Genomic DNA, 17683 nt, shown 5'->3' with positions numbered 1-17683 from the left:
GAGGTTATGGTGGTATCAGGGGAAAGTGGCAGGCCCCACGCGTATCGCTGCGGACAGCTTCATCAGGGGAGGGTGTGGCCTGAACCACGTGAAGGGTTATATATAGGGACCCTATATATACCCCTTCACCTTTTCCCTCCCTTCTTTTACTGAGTAGGTGGTGAGACTTATATATATGATTCTGTAGGGCATTCCTGTTCAAACCCTTACAGGGACTCATTGATAGTTCCCACCAGGTTTTCACATCTCAGACTGTTGTTATATGGGAGTGGATATTGTCCTTTGCTCATTACATGTTGATTATAAATAAAATTGCGCAGTTGAACTACTAGGGACTTAGCAGGGGGAATGTGTTTGCACCTGTGCTATCCTTGCACATTTTAATTGTTTTTAATGTACACTTGTGTGTGTGTGCCTTTTTGGACCTAATAAAAATTGTATTTATGTGAATTATACGGACCTTAGTCATTGTTACTATTATAACTGGTTGCGCGTCCACTATGCATGAGCTTTCCCCCTTCCCTCCTACTAATGTTGTTACATGTAGGATGCAGCATCATTGTTTCATTCCTTCATAACATCTGAGCTGTGCATCCGGTGTTTTGTTGAAACACATTTTTATTTGAAAAAACACTCAACACATTCCATCTTTCACCAATTTATTGGAAAGAAAAACAAATCCAGGTCTGGTGTAATCCAAGGGGGTCCCACGACGATCCATACCATAGTCAATGTCCCAGTCAATGAAGAACAGAGTGTTCCATATTGGCTGGGAGAGTAGTGCAGTGACCTGAGCTAACATCAATAGGTCAGCCCAGGTCACTGCAGGGCATGACGAGCGCTGCAATCAGGAGGTTAGATGGGATAATTTCCTGCTGTGACGATCTCCTGCACTCCTGACTTCAGCTCTGTCACTGCAGGGCATGACGAGCGCTGCTGTCAGGAGGTTAGCGTTGTACATTACCTGCGGTGATCGCTGCACTCCTGACATCAGCTCTGTCACTGAGTTCAATGACCGCCGCCTTCACAAACCAAATATCGCGAGCGGCCCGTGATGTCACCGCTAGAGATGAGCGAACTGGTCGTGGTTCGGCTCGAGTTCGGTTCGTTGAACGGAGGTGTCGTTCGAGTTCAGTTCGTCGAATGTTCGACGAACCGAACTCGAACCGCATAGGAAACAATGGCAGGCAATCACAAACACATAAAAACACCTAGAAAACACCCTCAAATGTGTCCAAAAGGTGACAAACAACTCACAACACAACACAAACACATGGGAAAGTGACAAAGACATATACTCATGCGAAAACAAAAGAGCAGGACAAGGAAAAAGAGGAGGAGACACAGATATATGAGTATATGCAAGGAAACGTCGATGCCATTACTGTGCAACTTGAGCCCTGCTCATTTTAGGCTTCCAATCTGGATAAATTGCCTGAGCTTGCCATGTATGTCTTGGGGATCTTGTGTCCTGCAGCCAGCGTTTTCTCGGAAACTGTCTTCAGTGCTGCTGGGGGTCTGCTGGCAGATAAGCACACATGTCTGTCCACTGACAATGTGGACATGGCTCTCAGAGGACTTTTCTTCCCCTGGGTCATCCAGGGGAGGTGAAAGGCATGCGTATTTTTGAGAGTGCTTCATGCCAAGCATCTTTTTCTTTTTCAAAAGGGGAATCAACTGATGCCAGTCAAGTGGAGTGTGTGTGGCCCAATTAGTGGCAATGAGGGAGCATGTGGTTGGAGTCCCCTCGCTGTATTTGTAAAAGAACCAAGATGAACAAGTCATGGCTCTCAGAGGACTTTTCTTCCCCTGGGTCATCCAGGGGAGGTGAAAGGCACGCGTATTTTTGAGAGTGCTTCATGCCAAGCATCTTTTTCTTTTTCAAAAGGGGGGTTAACTGATGCCAGTCAAGTGGGGTGTGTGTGGCCCAATTAGTGGCAACGAGGGAGACTGTGGTTGGAGTCCCCTCGCTTTGTTTGTAAAAGAACCAAGATGAACAAGTCATGGCTCTCAGAGGACTTTTCTTCCCCTGGGTCATCCAGGGAAGGTGAAAAGCACGCGTATTTTTGAGAGTGCTTCATGCCAAGCATCTTTTTCTTTTTCAAAAGGGGGGTCAACTGATGACAGTCAAGTGGGGTGTGTGTGGCCCAATTAGTGGAAACGAGGGAGACTGTGGTTGGAGTCCCCTCGCTGTGTTTTACATGATTTTCGAAGGGCATGACATGCCTAAGAGGTTGAGTTTCATCATCTGCAACTTGTTGGCAACAGAAAGGCTGCCTTTACACCCTTTTGAGACCAAGGATTTTTGAGACCTTATGCCCATTGCAGTGCCCCAAGAGCCGATGGCCAGTCGTCACTCCTCCAAGAAAGGCGTGCCCGCGCTACCACAGCAGGTCGCACACAACCTCACCGATTCCTTGAGAAACTCTGTGTGTGACAGGGTGCATTTCACCACAGATACTTGGACCAGTAAGCATGGACAGGGGAGTTACATGTTGCTGACTGGGCACTGGGTAACTATGGTGAGAGATGGAGAAGGGTTTGCTGTACAAGTCTTGCCGTCCCCACGACTTGTGTGTCAATCCTTCCTCTGTATGTACAAGTTCCTCCACTGCTTCTGCCTCCTCAACCTCGTGTGGGTCCTCCACCTCGGCCCAAACCCTGTGTGGTCAGGCCACCCTTCCTTGTAACTGCGCCCAAGGAATCCCACACACCTTCTTACTATGCTGGCAGCACAGCTCAACAGCATGATGCGGTCGACTCTTTACTTAGAAATGTCTGGGAAATGGGAGTCACACCGCTGAAGAGTTGTGGACGGTAAGCTCTGGAGAGTGAGACTGAGTTTCATCAATGATTGTCTCCACTCAACCAGCAGCTAGGGAAGGTCGGGTGCGACAATGATGCAAACCAGTCTGCGACCCTTCTTCAGGGCAATGTGACACACGTGCCTTGTATGGCTCACGTGTTGAACCTGGTTGTCCAGCAATTTTTATAACACTATCCCGGCCTACATGGCCTTCTGCAGAGGGCACGGTGTAACGCCTGCCTGGATCGACACACTCAGATGGGCTGTAAAGGATAGGCTAGAGGCAAGCCACTCACCAAGCTGGACACCCAGAACCCTGAAACCCTTTAACCCCTATACAGTGATTTGGAATTACACAGGGCCCAAGTTGATCAATACCTGGGGAAGGCTGCAGTTCCAGAGAATAGTAGTCATGCATGGTCAAAAACATTAATTGAGGAAGAGGAACAGAATGGGATGGCCAGGACTTAATCAGAAAACAAGCAGAGGTGAAATGCGGATCGGCCAACGAGGTACATAAACAGCAAGCAGGAAAAGTAGTCAGGTAACAAGCACACAAAATCATAACACTGAACTGGGGGTAACAGTAACAAGAGGTTCATAGCTTTGTCTGGCAGTGGTCTGCAGACAGGAGGGGCCTAAAAAAGGGTGTGGTGTCTTCCCATTGGTTGTAGCTGAATGATGGTACTTCATCTGTGAGATACCCACCACCTACATTCAGCCTGTGGTTCTGTATCTGTCAAGGTAACGCAACCCAGTGGGTAACCATAACCTGCGTCCACCTGCGCTGGCATCGACTCCTTTCCCATCATCAGCACCATGCACGAATGGAACACGTTGTCACCTGGCGACCGGAGTACAAATTGATTGAGTGGACTACGTTGGTGGCTTAACAGCCGTGTGCGGCAATGATGCAAACCTGTCTGCGGCCCTTCGGCAGGGCAAAATGACACACGTGCCTTGTATGGCTCACGTGTTGAATCTGATTCTCCAGCAATTTTTAAAATACCATCCCGGCCTACATGGCCTTGTGCAGCGGGCACGCTGCTATGTGCTCACTTTCATCCTTCGCACCCAGCAGCTCAACAACTTTCATCGCTCCTGAAGTCTTAGGGTCTGGTGGTTAAACGCCGGAAATGCGATGTTCCGACACGCAGGAATTGGAATCTGCACGTGTTGCAGCGTCTGTGGCAGCACCGCAGAGCCCTGCTGAAATACGGTCTGACGTATACCCTGGGATAACTTGATCCAGAGGTGGTGCAGATCACGCTGCTGGAGTGGTGTCAGATCAAGGACCTATGCACCCATCTACACAGTTTACAAATGTCGACGAAGATGTTTAGCAATGGCGATGCCATTCTCAGCATGACAATTCTGGTCATCTACAAGATGGAGCACACTGTAAGCATTATTCGGAGTCAGGTGTTGGTCCAAGAGGAAGGGGAGGAAGTACAGGAGGAGTCATATGCAGAAGGGATAATAAGATCTACAAGGTCCAGACGGTGAGCGCCACCTAGGCGGCAGTCATGGTGGGGGAGAGGGATTAACAAGGGCGCATAGTATCAGCAAAAATTGTTGAGGAAGGTGCAGGAGCCCATGAAGAAATGGAGGACGAACTGGCGATGGGCATGGAAGACTCAGCAGATGAGTGAGAGCTTGCTCACATTTCGGTTGTGCGAGGTTGGGGGACCAGGGCAGAGGAAGGAGGCACGATTCTCACCTCTCTGCCACCAACACACCAAGGACTTGGTCCTCCTGGATGCACAAGACACATGAGCGCCTTCTTGTTGCACTACCTACAACATGACCCTCGGATTGTACGAATTCGAAGTAATGCTAACTACTGGGTTGCCACACTGTTAGATCCCTGGTACAAGACAAAATTTGGCGAAATAATTCCTGCCATAGAAAGGGACGCACGTATACAGGAGTATCTGCAGAAGGTGGTACGGATTCTTAGATCTGCTTTTCCACTAAACACCAATGCTGCACAGAGTGAATCTCAATGCTTTGTCATGGATAGGAGGAAATGGTCTTTTACTTGTCCACATCTGAGGGACCGAGGGCTGGCTGCTGTGCTGAGATGGCATTGAGTATGGTGTCCCTGCAGAGTTGCACTTTTGGTCATATACCAAATGAGTTGAAAAAGGACAGATGCTGGTGGAAAGGGGAACAGTTGTGTTGGAAAGGGGAAAAAAGTTTTTGTCCGTGGGTTTGGTGGTTAAGCAAAAGTAACATTTGATGAAGAAACACCATCTGTTACGGTGGGACTGGCAGACTTGGATAAGGTGGTATATACTATGTTACCGCTATATAACGAAAATTAATAAGAAAAGAAAGAGAAAGGTACAGTTAGGTCCAGAAATATTTGGACAGTGACACAATTTTCGCGAGTTGGGCTCTACATGCCACCACATTTGATTTTAAATGAAACCTCTACAACAGAATTCAAGTGCAGATTGTAACGTTTAATTTGAAGGTTTGAACAAAAATATCTGATAGAAATTGTAGGAATTGTACACATTTCTTTACAAACACTTCACATTTTAGGAGGTCAAAAGTAATTGGACAAATAAACCAAACCCAAACAAAATATTTTTATTTTCAATATTTTGTTGCGAATCCTTTGGAGGCAATCACTGCCTTAAGTCTGGAACCCATGGACATCACCAAAAGCTGGGTTTCCTCCTTCTTAATGCTTTGCCAGGCCTTTACAGCCGCAGCCTTCAGGTCTTGCTTGTTTGTGGGTCTTTCCGTCTTAAGTCTGGATTTGAGCAAGTGAAATGCATGCTCAATTGGGTTAAGATCTGGTGATTGACTTGGCCATTGCAGAATGTTCCACTTTTTTGCACTCATGAACTCCTGGGTAGCTTTGGCTGTATGCTTGGGGTCATTGTCCATCTGTCCGATCAACTTTGCGGCATTTGGCTGAATCTGGGCTGAAAGTATATCCCGGTACACTTCAGAATTCATCCGGCTACTCTTGTCTGCTGTTATGTCATCAATAAACACAAGTGACCCAGTGCCATTGAAAGCCATGCATGCCCATGCCATCACGTTGCCTCCACCATGTTTTACAGAGGATGTGGTGTGCCTTGGATCATGTGTCGTTCCCTTTCTTCTCCAAACTTTTTTCTTCCCATCATTCTGGTTCAGGTTGATCTTTGTCTCATCTGTCCATAGAATACTTTTCCAGAACTGAGCTGGCTTCATGAGGTGTTTTTCAGCAAATTTAACTCTGGCCTGTCTATTTTTGGAATTGATGAATGGTTTGCATCTAGATGTGAACCCTTTGTATTTACTTTCATGGAGTCTTCTCTTTACTGTTGACTTAGAGACAGATACACCTACTTCACTGAGAGTGTTCTGGACTTCAGTTGATGTTGTGAACGGGTTCTTCTTCACCAAAGAAAGTATGCGGCGATCATCCACCACTGTTGTCATCCATGGACGCCCAGGCCTTTTTGAGTTCCCAAGCTCACCAGTCAATTCCTTTTTTCTCAGAATGTACCCGACTGTTGATTTTGCTACTCCAAGCATGTCTGCTATCTCTCTGATGGATTTTTTCTTTTTTATCAGCCTCAGGATGTTCTGCTTCACCTCAATTGAGAGTTCCTTAGACCGCATGTTGTCTGGTCACAGCAACAGCTTCCAAATGCAAAACCACACACCTGTAATCAACCCCAGACCTTTTAACTACTTCATTGATTACAGGTTAACGAGGGAGACGCCTTCAGAGTTAATTGCAGCCCTTAGAGTCCCTTGTCCAATTACTTTTGGTCCCTTGAAAAAGAGGAGGCTATGCATTACAGAGCTATGATTCCTAAACCCTTTCGCCGATTTGGATGTGAAAACTCTCATATTGCAGCTGGGAGTGTGCACTTTCAGCCCATATTATATATATAATTGTATTTCTGAACATGTTTTTGTAAACAGCTAAAATAACAAAACTTGTGTCACTGTCCAAATATTTCTGGACCTAACTGTATATATCCCCATCAGCAGTCAATGTCCACCGTGCTCCCAGATGGAAAAGGAGAGGTTGGCAACTGGAAGGTTAGGTGGAGGATACAGATCTGTGTGGCTATGAAACTAATAGTTGCCTGAACCGAGTTAGACGCCACTGGGATCTGGAGACTGGGAGCCCTGTTAGCGTCACAGGGTACACACGCCCACCCAGCCCAGGAACTCCCTGTTAACATCACAGGGGCAATTGAGTACGCTGACCGTGTGCATTGGGGCCATACCTGTGGACAGCAGGGGCATCAGCAGTAGCAGGCCTGTTAATGCCACTGGGCTGCACAAGCAGGACTTGAAGTACAGGAGCTGGTCTTAACCGTTCTGCGTTACCAACTGTGGTAACGGCCTGCATCGACGCCCTATCCCTGCCTACCTCTGGCCTAAAGCCGCAATGGGTTCAACACATGGAGGTGTGCTCTTTCGGACCATAATAGAAGGCTGCGCACCTCCTTGTTGGCTCCAGCCCATTTTATAACCTGGGTCCGCCCCAAACCAGGGTGGACCACAATGCACCTCCTGAAGACAAAAGCAGAGTCACACGTCATGGGTGGCATAACTAGCGTCCTATTTGGAACCGCAACTTCAATAACGACCTCATGGCTGCCACGACACAAACACTCCACCAGTCATCGTCTGACCATCAATAATGAGGTGACAAGTCATAGGGGCGGGCCTCTGCAAGCCATTTGGGAATGGCCTGGCCACATCGTCAGGACACCTGATGCCCTGTGGTCTATATGGGCCCCCCACATCAGAAGCAGTGCCAAAGAGTTCATTCCTGGACCTAGTCTCTGATGCAGTAAGTGCCTGAGCATGCTCAGTAGCATGAAATACAGTCTCCGAAAAAAGACTATCAGCTTTAGCATGGTGTCTAGGCACAACACAGGACTTAGACCCGGCACGGAGTGCAAGTACCTGTGCAAAGAGGCTTTTCGCACGAAGTGTGGGAGCATGCGCTGTATCCCGAAATGAAGACTTAGCCTCAGGAATGGCACAGTCAGGCTGAGCATACTCACTAGGCGAAACACTGTGGTTAGGCTGCGGCTGGGGTAAATCGGCACACGCATGTGCACTAGCTGCCTCTCCACACTTAGACGTGGAGGTGAAATTGCTCTTCGGGTGTGGACTTGAAGATGCTGTCTATGAACAGAAGAAAAAGATAAAGGAAGCCTCACTTTCTATCCCTCCGAATGATCAAATGCAGCAAGGAATTCCCTGAGTTTGCTATAAAATTAGCGTAGCAAAATGTGCATGAAGGTGTCATGCAGAGGTGCTGCAAATAGATTTGCACCAGTGGGAAACTAATGGAAGTCCAACAGCCAGTTCTTGCATGCCACTATTTAGCAGCATTTTTTGCTATCATTATAGCTTATTAAAAACAGAGCAGGAGGGTGTCATGCAGAGGTGCTGGACATAGATTTGCACCAGTGGGGCACTAATGGAGTACAACAGCCACTTCTTGTATGCCACTAAGTTTACTCAATTTTTGGTATTATAATGTCTTAGTAACAATGAGTTTGAGTGTGCAATGCAGGCAGACGTGCTGCAAATATCTTTGCACTAGTGGGACAATACAGAAGTCCAACAGCCACTTTTAGGATACCACTAAGTTCACTCAGTGTTTGCTAGTATAATGGCTTAGTAACAATGAGTTTGAGTGTGCAATGCAGGCAGACGTGCTGCAAATATCTTTGCACTAGTGGGACAATACAGAAGTCCAACAGCCACTTTTAGGATGCCACTAAGTTCACTCAGTGTTTGCTAGTATAATGACTTAGTAACAATGAGTTTGAGTGTGCAATGCAGGCAGACGTGCTGCAAATATCTTTGCACTAGTGGGACAATACAGAAGTCCAACAGCCACGTTTAGGATGCCACTAAGTTCACTCAGTGTTTGCTAGTATAATGGCTTAGTAACAATGAGTTTGAGTGTGCAAAGGGCAGGAGGGTACAGTGGCAGGGTTGAAGGTCTATGGGTAGAGGAAAGGAAGCCTGCCTTTCTATCCCTCCTAATGGGGAAATGCAGCGAGGAAATCCCTGACCATAGCTACACAGACGCTGTCATCTTGTGTAGCTGTTAAACTCTGTTTTCACGGACCTGTCACCTACGGCTCTGACCCTGCCGGTATTAGCCCTTAAAAGGACTGATAGAAAGTGCTATCCCTATTCTGTACAGCGCTGTGTATAGAGCGTACACAGCAGAGGCGGAGATAGGCGCTGCGCCAGTGATGACTGACACCAAGACGCAGAAGAGATAATGGCGTCCGGACGGGCAGATACTCGTTTTTATAATGCAGGGACATGTGACATGGACATCCTATCACACATGCCGTTGCTTCTCTGGCTAAAAGTACATTTAGCTGTGTGTGTGTCTGGGATTGGCTGACATGCTGGCCCGCCCCACTACACGCGCGCGCTTAGGGAAGGAAGACAAGGAAAAAAAAAAAAAAATTATCCATACAGCAGTGATCTGAATGCGCTGTTCCCGCACACTATACACTGAAATTTCATAATAATGTGAGTCACAGAGTGACTTACACTATTACAGCGGAAAACCAGCTAGTAATTAGCTGGTCTTTTTGCTGCTAGAACCGTTCTCGAACGTATCTAGAACTATCGAGCTTTAGCAAAAAGCTCGAGTTCTAGTTCTATCTAGAACAGCCCCCAAAATCACTCGAGCCGCGAACTGGAGAACCTCGAACCGCGAACCGTGCTCAACTCTAGTCACCGCTAGTCACAGTCTCGGGTCAGCAGCGAGAGAAAATGTGACAAGCGGCGGCCATAGAAGACAGTGACAGCACTGATGTCAGGAGGGCAGGACTTCATCACCGCAGGTAAGGAAATTTACTAACCTCCTGACAGCAACGCTTGTCATCCCCGCGGCTGCTGACACTGCAGTGTGGGCAGCTGCAGACACATTACAGTGCGGGCAGCTGTGGACACTGCTGAGTGGTCAGCCGCGGGGCTGGGGCTGGGGCTGGAGCGGGACACAGACTGCAGCGGCATCCAACAGAAGTCACACAGAAGTGCTTATGTGTGGCTCCGGGGATTTTTGCACACGTAGCCAGGGTACACATCAGGCTACTAAGCAAAGCGCTTTGCTTGGATACCCGATATTTACCCTGGTTACTAGCTTACCGCAGGCTGCCAGCGATGGCTCTCTGCACACGCAGCTGTAAAAAGCTACAGTTACGCTTTTGGTGATCGAACCGTTCTCTAACGTAACTCGAACTGCCGAACTTTAAGCAAATCATTCGAGTTCGTCGAAAGACTCAAACACCCCCCAAAATCACTAGAACATGAAATTGGCGAACCGTTTGACTCGAACATCGCTCAACTCTAGTAGTAATATAAGGGGTTAAAAAAAGCTGTAATTTGTCAAAAAAGATTAATTTGCCTCTAAACCCTGGATTAGTATTGGGTAGGGGGTCTATGAGAGCCCTATTACTAATCTTGTAAGTAAAAAGTAATAAACACAAAATACAGAAAACTCCTTTATTTAACAAAAACAAACACTCTCCTCCAATTTATTAACCTCTAAAACACCTAGGTCTGACATATTCCATACCACAAAGTCCCACTACAATCCTGGTTCTGCTACATACTGAAGTCGCAGCGCATGAGCACATTAGAGAACATGACCACCCTCTGCAACTTTGGGCCAACATTTACTGAGCTGTAGCTGGGAGCAGTGATGTCCCTGAGTTTACCTGCAGTCAAAGTTGAAGGTTTCCACTAGAGATGAGCGAACCGATAGTGGTTCGGCTCGAGTTCGGTTCGCCGAACGGAGGTCTCGTTCCAGTTCGGTTCGGCGAACCGGTTCGGTGAACCGCTCAAACCGCATAGGAAACAATGGGAGGCAATCACAAACACATAAAAACACCTAGAAAACACCCTCAAAGGTGTCCAAAAGGTGACAAAACAACTCACAACACAACACAAACACATGGGAAAGTGACAAGAACAAATTCTCATGCGAAAACAAAACAGCATTATGAGGAAAAAGAGGATGAGACAAAGATATAGGCAGTACATGCCCTTCTAAAATCATGTATAACACCGCAAGGAGACTCCAAGCAGAGTCTCCCTTTTTTCCAAAAATTGGGCCCCACAGACACCACTTCAGTAGCAGCACTTGTGCCCTAGTTGCAAACTGGACAGGTAGTTGTGCATCAAGCACATTCAAAAATACACCATCCTTAACCGTCCCCAGAATTGCACCGGGGTAGGTAGCAAAGTCCTTGCTGAACCATGACTTGTTCATCTTGGTTCCTTTTTAAAAACACTGCAAGCAAGGGTTACTCCAAGCGGAGTCTCCCTTTTTTCCAAAACTTGGGCCACACAGACACCCACCCCTTCAGTGGCAGCACTTGTGCCCCAGTTGTACACTTCACAGCTGGATTTGCATCAAGCACATTTAAAAATACGCCATCCTTAACCGTCCCCAGGATTGCACCGGGGTAGGTAGCAAAGTCTTTGCTGAACCATGACTTGTTCATCTTGGCTCCTTTTTACAAACACTGCAAGCAAGGGTTACTCCAAGCAGAGTCTCCCTTTTTTCCAAAAATTGGGCCACACAGACACCCACCCCTTCAGTGGCAGCACTTGTGGCCCAGTTGTACACTTCACAGGTAGATTTGCATCAAGCACATTCAAAATACACAAGCATTTACTCTCCCCAGGATGACACAGGGGTAGTAAACTCCTTGTGGATCCATGACTTGTTAATTTTGATGAACGTTAGTCTGTCCACATTGTCACTGGACAGACGCGTGCGCTTATCTGTCAGCACACACCCAGCAGCACTGAAGACACGTTCAGAGACAACGCTAGCAGCTGGACACGACAAGATCTCCAAGGCGTAAGTGGAGAGCTATGGCCATTTTTCAAGATTTGAAGCCCAAAATGAGCAAGGCTCCTGTTGCAAAGTCATGGCATTGATGTTCATTTGGAGATACTCCTGTATCATCCTCTCCAGCCGTTGACTATGTGTCTGACTTGTTGTCTCTGGTGGCCTTGCAAAGGATGGTCTTAAAAAATTATGAAAAGATTCAATAAAATTGCTGTTACCAGCACCAGATACGGTGCTGCTGGTACGGTTAGACTGTTGAAGATGACGAGACCGTCCCATGTTTGTCGAGTTACAACTGGGAGATTCACTTCGTGCACCACAGGTGTTTTGTGGAAAAGCCGAGTTAAGATCGAGTAACAGCTTTTGCTGATACTCCTGCATACGTGCGTCCCTTTCTATGGCTGGAATTATGTCACAAAATTTGGACTTGTACCGGGGATGAAATAGTGTGGCAAGCCAGTACTCATCATCACTTCTAATTTTGACAATACGAGGGTCTTGTTGGAGGTGGTGCAGCAAGAAGGCGCTCATGTGTCTGGCACAGCCATGCGGACCAAGTCCACGCTGTGTTTGTGGCATAGAGGTGCTAACCGTTCTTTCTTCCGCTAACATCTCCCCCCGACCTCTTTCAACTGAAATTTGACCAAGGTCTCCCTCATCCGCTGAGTCTTCCATGTCCATGGACAGTTTGTCCTCCATTTCTTCATGTTCTCCTGCACCTTCCTCAACATTTCGCCTGCTACCATGCGCCCTTGTTGATCCCTGTCCCCCATGGTCCCATGCCTGCCGCCTTGGTGATGATGAACGTCTGGACCTTGGTGATGTTGTTGTCTCTTGCGCATATGAATCCTCCTGTAGTTCCTCCCCTTCCTGTTGTCCCACCCCCTGAGTCCGAATAGTGTTTAGCGTGTGCTCCAGCATGTAAATGACTGGAATTGTCATGCTGATAATGGCATTGTCATCGCTAAACATATTCGTCGCCATGTCGAAACTGTGCAGAAGGGTGCATAGGTCCTTGATCTGAGACCACTCCATTAGGGTGATCTGCCCCACCTCTGCATCTCGTTGGCCTAGGCTATACGTCATGACGTATTGCACCAGGGCTCGGCGGTGTTGCCACAGTCGCTGTAACATGTGGAGAGTCGAATTCCAGCGTGTCGGCACATCGCATTTCAGGCGATGAACTGGCAGGCCGAAAGACTTCTGGAGCGATGCAAGTCGTTCAGCTGCGGCGGTTGAACGGCAGAAGTGAGCAGTTTTCGTGCCCTGTTCAGAAGGCCATCTAGGCCGGGATAGTGTGTTAAAAATTGCTGGACAACAAGGTTCAACACGTGAGCCATACAAGGCACGTGTGTCACCTTGCCCAGGCGAAGGGCCGCACCCAGGTTTGCAGCATTGTCGCACACGGCCTTACCAGGCTGCAGGTTGAGTGGAGACAACCATTTACCAAACTCAGTCTCCAGAGCTGCCCACAACTCAGCCGCTGTGTGACGCTTATTTCCAAGACATTTCAAGATAAAGACCGCCTGATGCCGTTGTGCTCTGTTGCCAGCATAGTAATGAGGGGTGCGTGATTCCTTCTGCGCAGTGAGAACGCTGGTGGCCTGACCAGGCAGGCTTGGGGCGGAGGTGGAGGACCCAGATGAGGTGGAGGAGGCAGAAGCAGTGGAGGAACTTGGACAGACAGAGGACTGACACACAAGTCGTGGGGATGGCAAGACTTGTGCAGCAGACCCTTCACCATCTATCACCATAGTTACCCAGTGCCCAGTCAGCGACATGTAACGTCCCTGTCCATGCTTACTGGTCCAAGTATCTGTGGTGAAATGCACCCGTTCACACACAAAGTTTCTCAAGGAAGTGGTGATGTTGCGTGCGATATGCTGGTGTAGCACAGGCACACCTTTCTCAGAGAAGTACTGGTGACTGGGCATCTGGTACTGGGGCAGAGCGACAGACATAAGGTCTCTAAAATCCTGTGTGTCCACCAGGTGGAAAGGCAGCATTTCGGTAGCCAAGAGCTTACAGAGGGATAAAGTCAACCTTTTAGCTTTGTCATGGGTCGCAGGAAATGGCCTTTTATTTGTCCACATCTGAGGGACAGAGATCTGGCTGCTGTGTGTAGACGGTGGTGAGTAGGGTGTCCCTGGAAAAATGCAGGTTTGTGAGGAAAGTGCAGGCGTAGACATGATGTTGCCTTCATCCAACGTTGGTGCTATCGATGTCTGAGAGAGCTGTACACACGCAGTTGTTTCCCCTTCCAAACCAACTGATGACCTACCAAGCAAACTGCCTGTTGCGGTTACAGTGGTGAAAGTTGTGCGTGGAAAACCAGGTGTGACAGCTGTCCCCACAGTCCTAGAAGATGAAGAGCACGCAGATGCACTGAAAGGGGCAGGCGGTGGATGGTCCGCTCCGCTAGGCCGCATTGCAGCACGGTGAGCTTCCCACTGGGACATATGATATTTATTCATGTGACGATTCATGGAAGAAGTTGTCAAACTGCTGAGGTTTTGCCCTCTACTAACAGAATCACCACAAATTTTACATATCACATGATTTGGGCGATCTTTTGCTATGTCAAAAAAGGACCAGGCTAGGCAAGGCTTAGAGGGCATGCGACCTGCTGAGCCACCCCGACTAGTGCTCAGAGGCAGAGTGGTGGCTGAGGATGCAGTTGTAGACGTGCTACCAGTACTCCACCTCTGTCCAGGAAGGTGCAAGGTAACTTCGTCATCAGTAGCATCCTCCTCCACCGCCTCTGTTTACCTCCTCGAGTGCCTGACTGTGGGTTGACAGTAGGTGGGATCTAGAAGTTCCTCATCAAGTGTTGTGTTTGCACTCCCTTCCCCCTCAGACCGAGCCTCTTCCTGCCCTGAACGAATATTTAAGTTATCATCCCAATCTGGAATCTGCATCTCATCATCATCAGTATGTTCCTCATTGTCTATTACAACAGGTGTTTCAGTTTGTGAATAAGGGTCAACATTATGCTCATGAACTTGGTCCTCATGGCCTGAATCTGAGTCACAAAGGTTCTGGGCATCACTGCAGACCATTTCCTGGTCTGTACTCACTGTAGCTTGGGAGCAGACCTCTGATTCCCAGGCTATAGTGTGACTGAACAGCTCTGCAGACTCAGCCATCTCAGTTCCACCATACTGTGCAGGGTGGATGGAAACTTGAGAGCTGGGAGAAAGCAAGTGTGATTGGGATGACAACTCAGAGGACTGGTGTTTTTTGGATGCGGTAGTTGAGGTGGAGGAGAGGGCACTTGTTGGACCACTTGAGATCCATTCAAGCATTTTCTTTTTTTGGGCAGCATCTACCTTTGTTCCAGTTGTTCGTGTTCGTAAAAAACGGAGCACATTCGATTGTCCACAGAAAGTAGTAGACATCTTACTTTTGCTGGAAGATGGCCTATCTTCAGCAGATGTTAATGGAGCTTTGCCACCTTCCCCACGGACACAAACTTTTTTTCCTTTTCCAACACGCCTTTTAACCTTTCCACCAGCATCTGTCATTTTGCCACTCATTTTGCTAGCGATAAGAATGTCCACTTAAAATGTGGTAGTAAAAATTGAGTGGTGGTGTAGATTGCAGAGGTGGTCTACCTTTATTTACAGCAGAATAAACAACAATAACTATCCCGGACAATAAAACTATGGCCCTTAAAATGGCAGCAAAGTTTGCTAGTATAATAGCTTAGTAAAAATGAGTTTGAGTGTGCAATGCAGAGGTTCTGCAAATAGATTTGCAACAGTGGGACACTAATGGAAGTCCAACAGACACTTTTAAGATGCCACTAAGTTTCCTCAGTTTTTGCTAGTATAATGGCTTAGTAACAATGAGCTTGAGTGTGCAATGCAGAGGTGCTGCAAATAGATTTGCACCAGTGGGACACTAATGGAAGTCCAACAGCCACTTTTAGGATGCCACTAAGTTTCTTCAGTGTCTGGTATTATAATGGCTTTGTAACAATGAGCTTGAGTGTGCAATGCAGAGGTGCTGCAAATAGATTTGCACTAGTGGGACACTAATGGAAGTCCAACAGCTACTTTTAGGATGCCACTGTTTCCTCAGTGTTTGCTATTATAATGGCTTAGTAACAATGAGCTTGAATGTGCAATGCAGAGGTGCTGCAAATAGATTTGCACTAGTGCAGGGGTGGGGAACCTCCGGCCCGCGGGCCGTATACGGCCCGTGACGACTTTTTATGCGGCCCCCGGGCACATTCCCGGGGACCATTGTGATTTGGTGGCAGCCGCGCTTTTCCCGGCTGCCAGCCCTTTAAATCCCATTGCCTGATGCCCTGTGGGTAGATGCTAGAATGTACGGGCTCTCTCCAGATCCTGACTTCCAGGACCTGACTGCAGCCCATACATTCTAGGGTTATCCCCGGCCTGTGTGCTCTGGTGGGCGGGTAAGCAGCACGCTGCGATAAAGTCACACAGAAGAGCTGCAGCAGTTTTACCAGCCTCCCGAAACTGTGCTGTGTGTGTGTGACTCTCCCTCCCCCTCACTTCGAGTGCTCAACCCATCGCTGCCCCCCTCCGCTCAGTGCTGTGTACCCCCTCGTACTGTGTGTACCCCCCAATGCTGTATGTACCCCCCAATGCTGTGTGTACCCCCTCGTGCTGTATGTACCCCCTAGTGCAGTGTGTACCCCCTAGTGCAGTGTGTACCCCCTAGTACAGTGAGTACCCCCTAATGCTGTGTGTACCCCTTAATGCTGTGTGAACCCCCCCCAGTGCTGTGTACCTGTTAGGGCCAGGTGGACGGGCAGACCCAGGAGGTGGATCCACTGGGCCGAACACCTCACTGAAGGCAAGGGGTCCGGTAGCCGGAGCACTACAGGTAGCAGGACAGTCCGTTCGAAGGAGTGGAGTGTAGAAGTCCCTGGGACCACGGAGTCACCGAAGGTAGTCCGGGTGACGGAGCTCAGGTTCGGAGGCCGAGATGTTGTCAGGCAGAGTCCGGAACCGACGGAGCGAGAAGACGGGTCACCACAGGGATCAGCGATGGTATGGACTGACGGGATGGCGGACAGTCACCGTTCGGGTTTCGGGAGTCGACAGGACCGGATGGCGAGGCAGGAGCGGCTCTAGGAGAGAGATAGGTAAGTATACCGCAAGACACAAGGAGACCTGACTCCTAGCTTAGCAAAACACGAAGAACAGGCCCCGCCCACTTGGAAAGGATCCCCCTATATACCCAGTACCTGATCCTTCAATATCCTGTTGGAGGACACTGGCCCTTTAAGAGAGGGTCAATGACCGCGCGCGCGCCCTAATGCGCATGCGCGAGGCCCGGGTGCCAGATGCCAGAGGAGGGAGCGGTGGGTAGGAAGCAGGAGAGCCAGGCTGAGGCCGAGTAGCCGACGGGCGCCGGGAGCGGGGACCGGGCTGCCTGGGGACCGCAGGCGATGGGGCAGGAAGGCTGTGGAGCGGGGGGCCGGGAAGCCTGGCACAGGAGCGGCGGAGTGCGACCTGAGAGCGGGGAAGCGTGGCAGGGGAGCCGGTAAGCAAGGCAGAGGGGCCGGGGAGCATGGCAGGGGAGACGGGGAGCCTAGCAGGGAAGCCGGGGAGCGTGACAGTACCCCCTGCCCCACGCCTCCCTCCCCGCAGCCGGGACAGGAAGGCACGTATCAGGGGAGTACCCACATTCTCCCGGGGCTCCCAGGACCTATCCTCAGGACCATACCCAGCCCAGTCCACCAGGAAGAACTGTCGGCCCCACACGGTTTTCATGGCCACGGTATCCCTTACCGCATAGATGTCATCATCAGCAATAGGAGGAGGAGCAGAACTGGCAGCAGCGGAGAAGGGACCAAGGACAACCGGCTTGAGCAGGGAGACGTGGAAGGAGTTGGGTATTCTCATCGTGGCCGGGAGCTGCAGCTTGTAGGAGACCTCATTTATTTTGCTGATGACCTTAAACGGCCCGATGTAGCGAGGGCCCAGCTTGTATGATGATAGCTTCAATCGGACGTACTTGGAAGCAAG

This window comes from Anomaloglossus baeobatrachus, chromosome 4, assembly GCF_048569485.1.
Source record: "Anomaloglossus baeobatrachus isolate aAnoBae1 chromosome 4, aAnoBae1.hap1, whole genome shotgun sequence".
NCBI lineage: Eukaryota > Metazoa > Chordata > Amphibia > Anura > Aromobatidae > Anomaloglossus > Anomaloglossus baeobatrachus.
Note: the sequence above shows the minus strand (reverse complement) of the source record.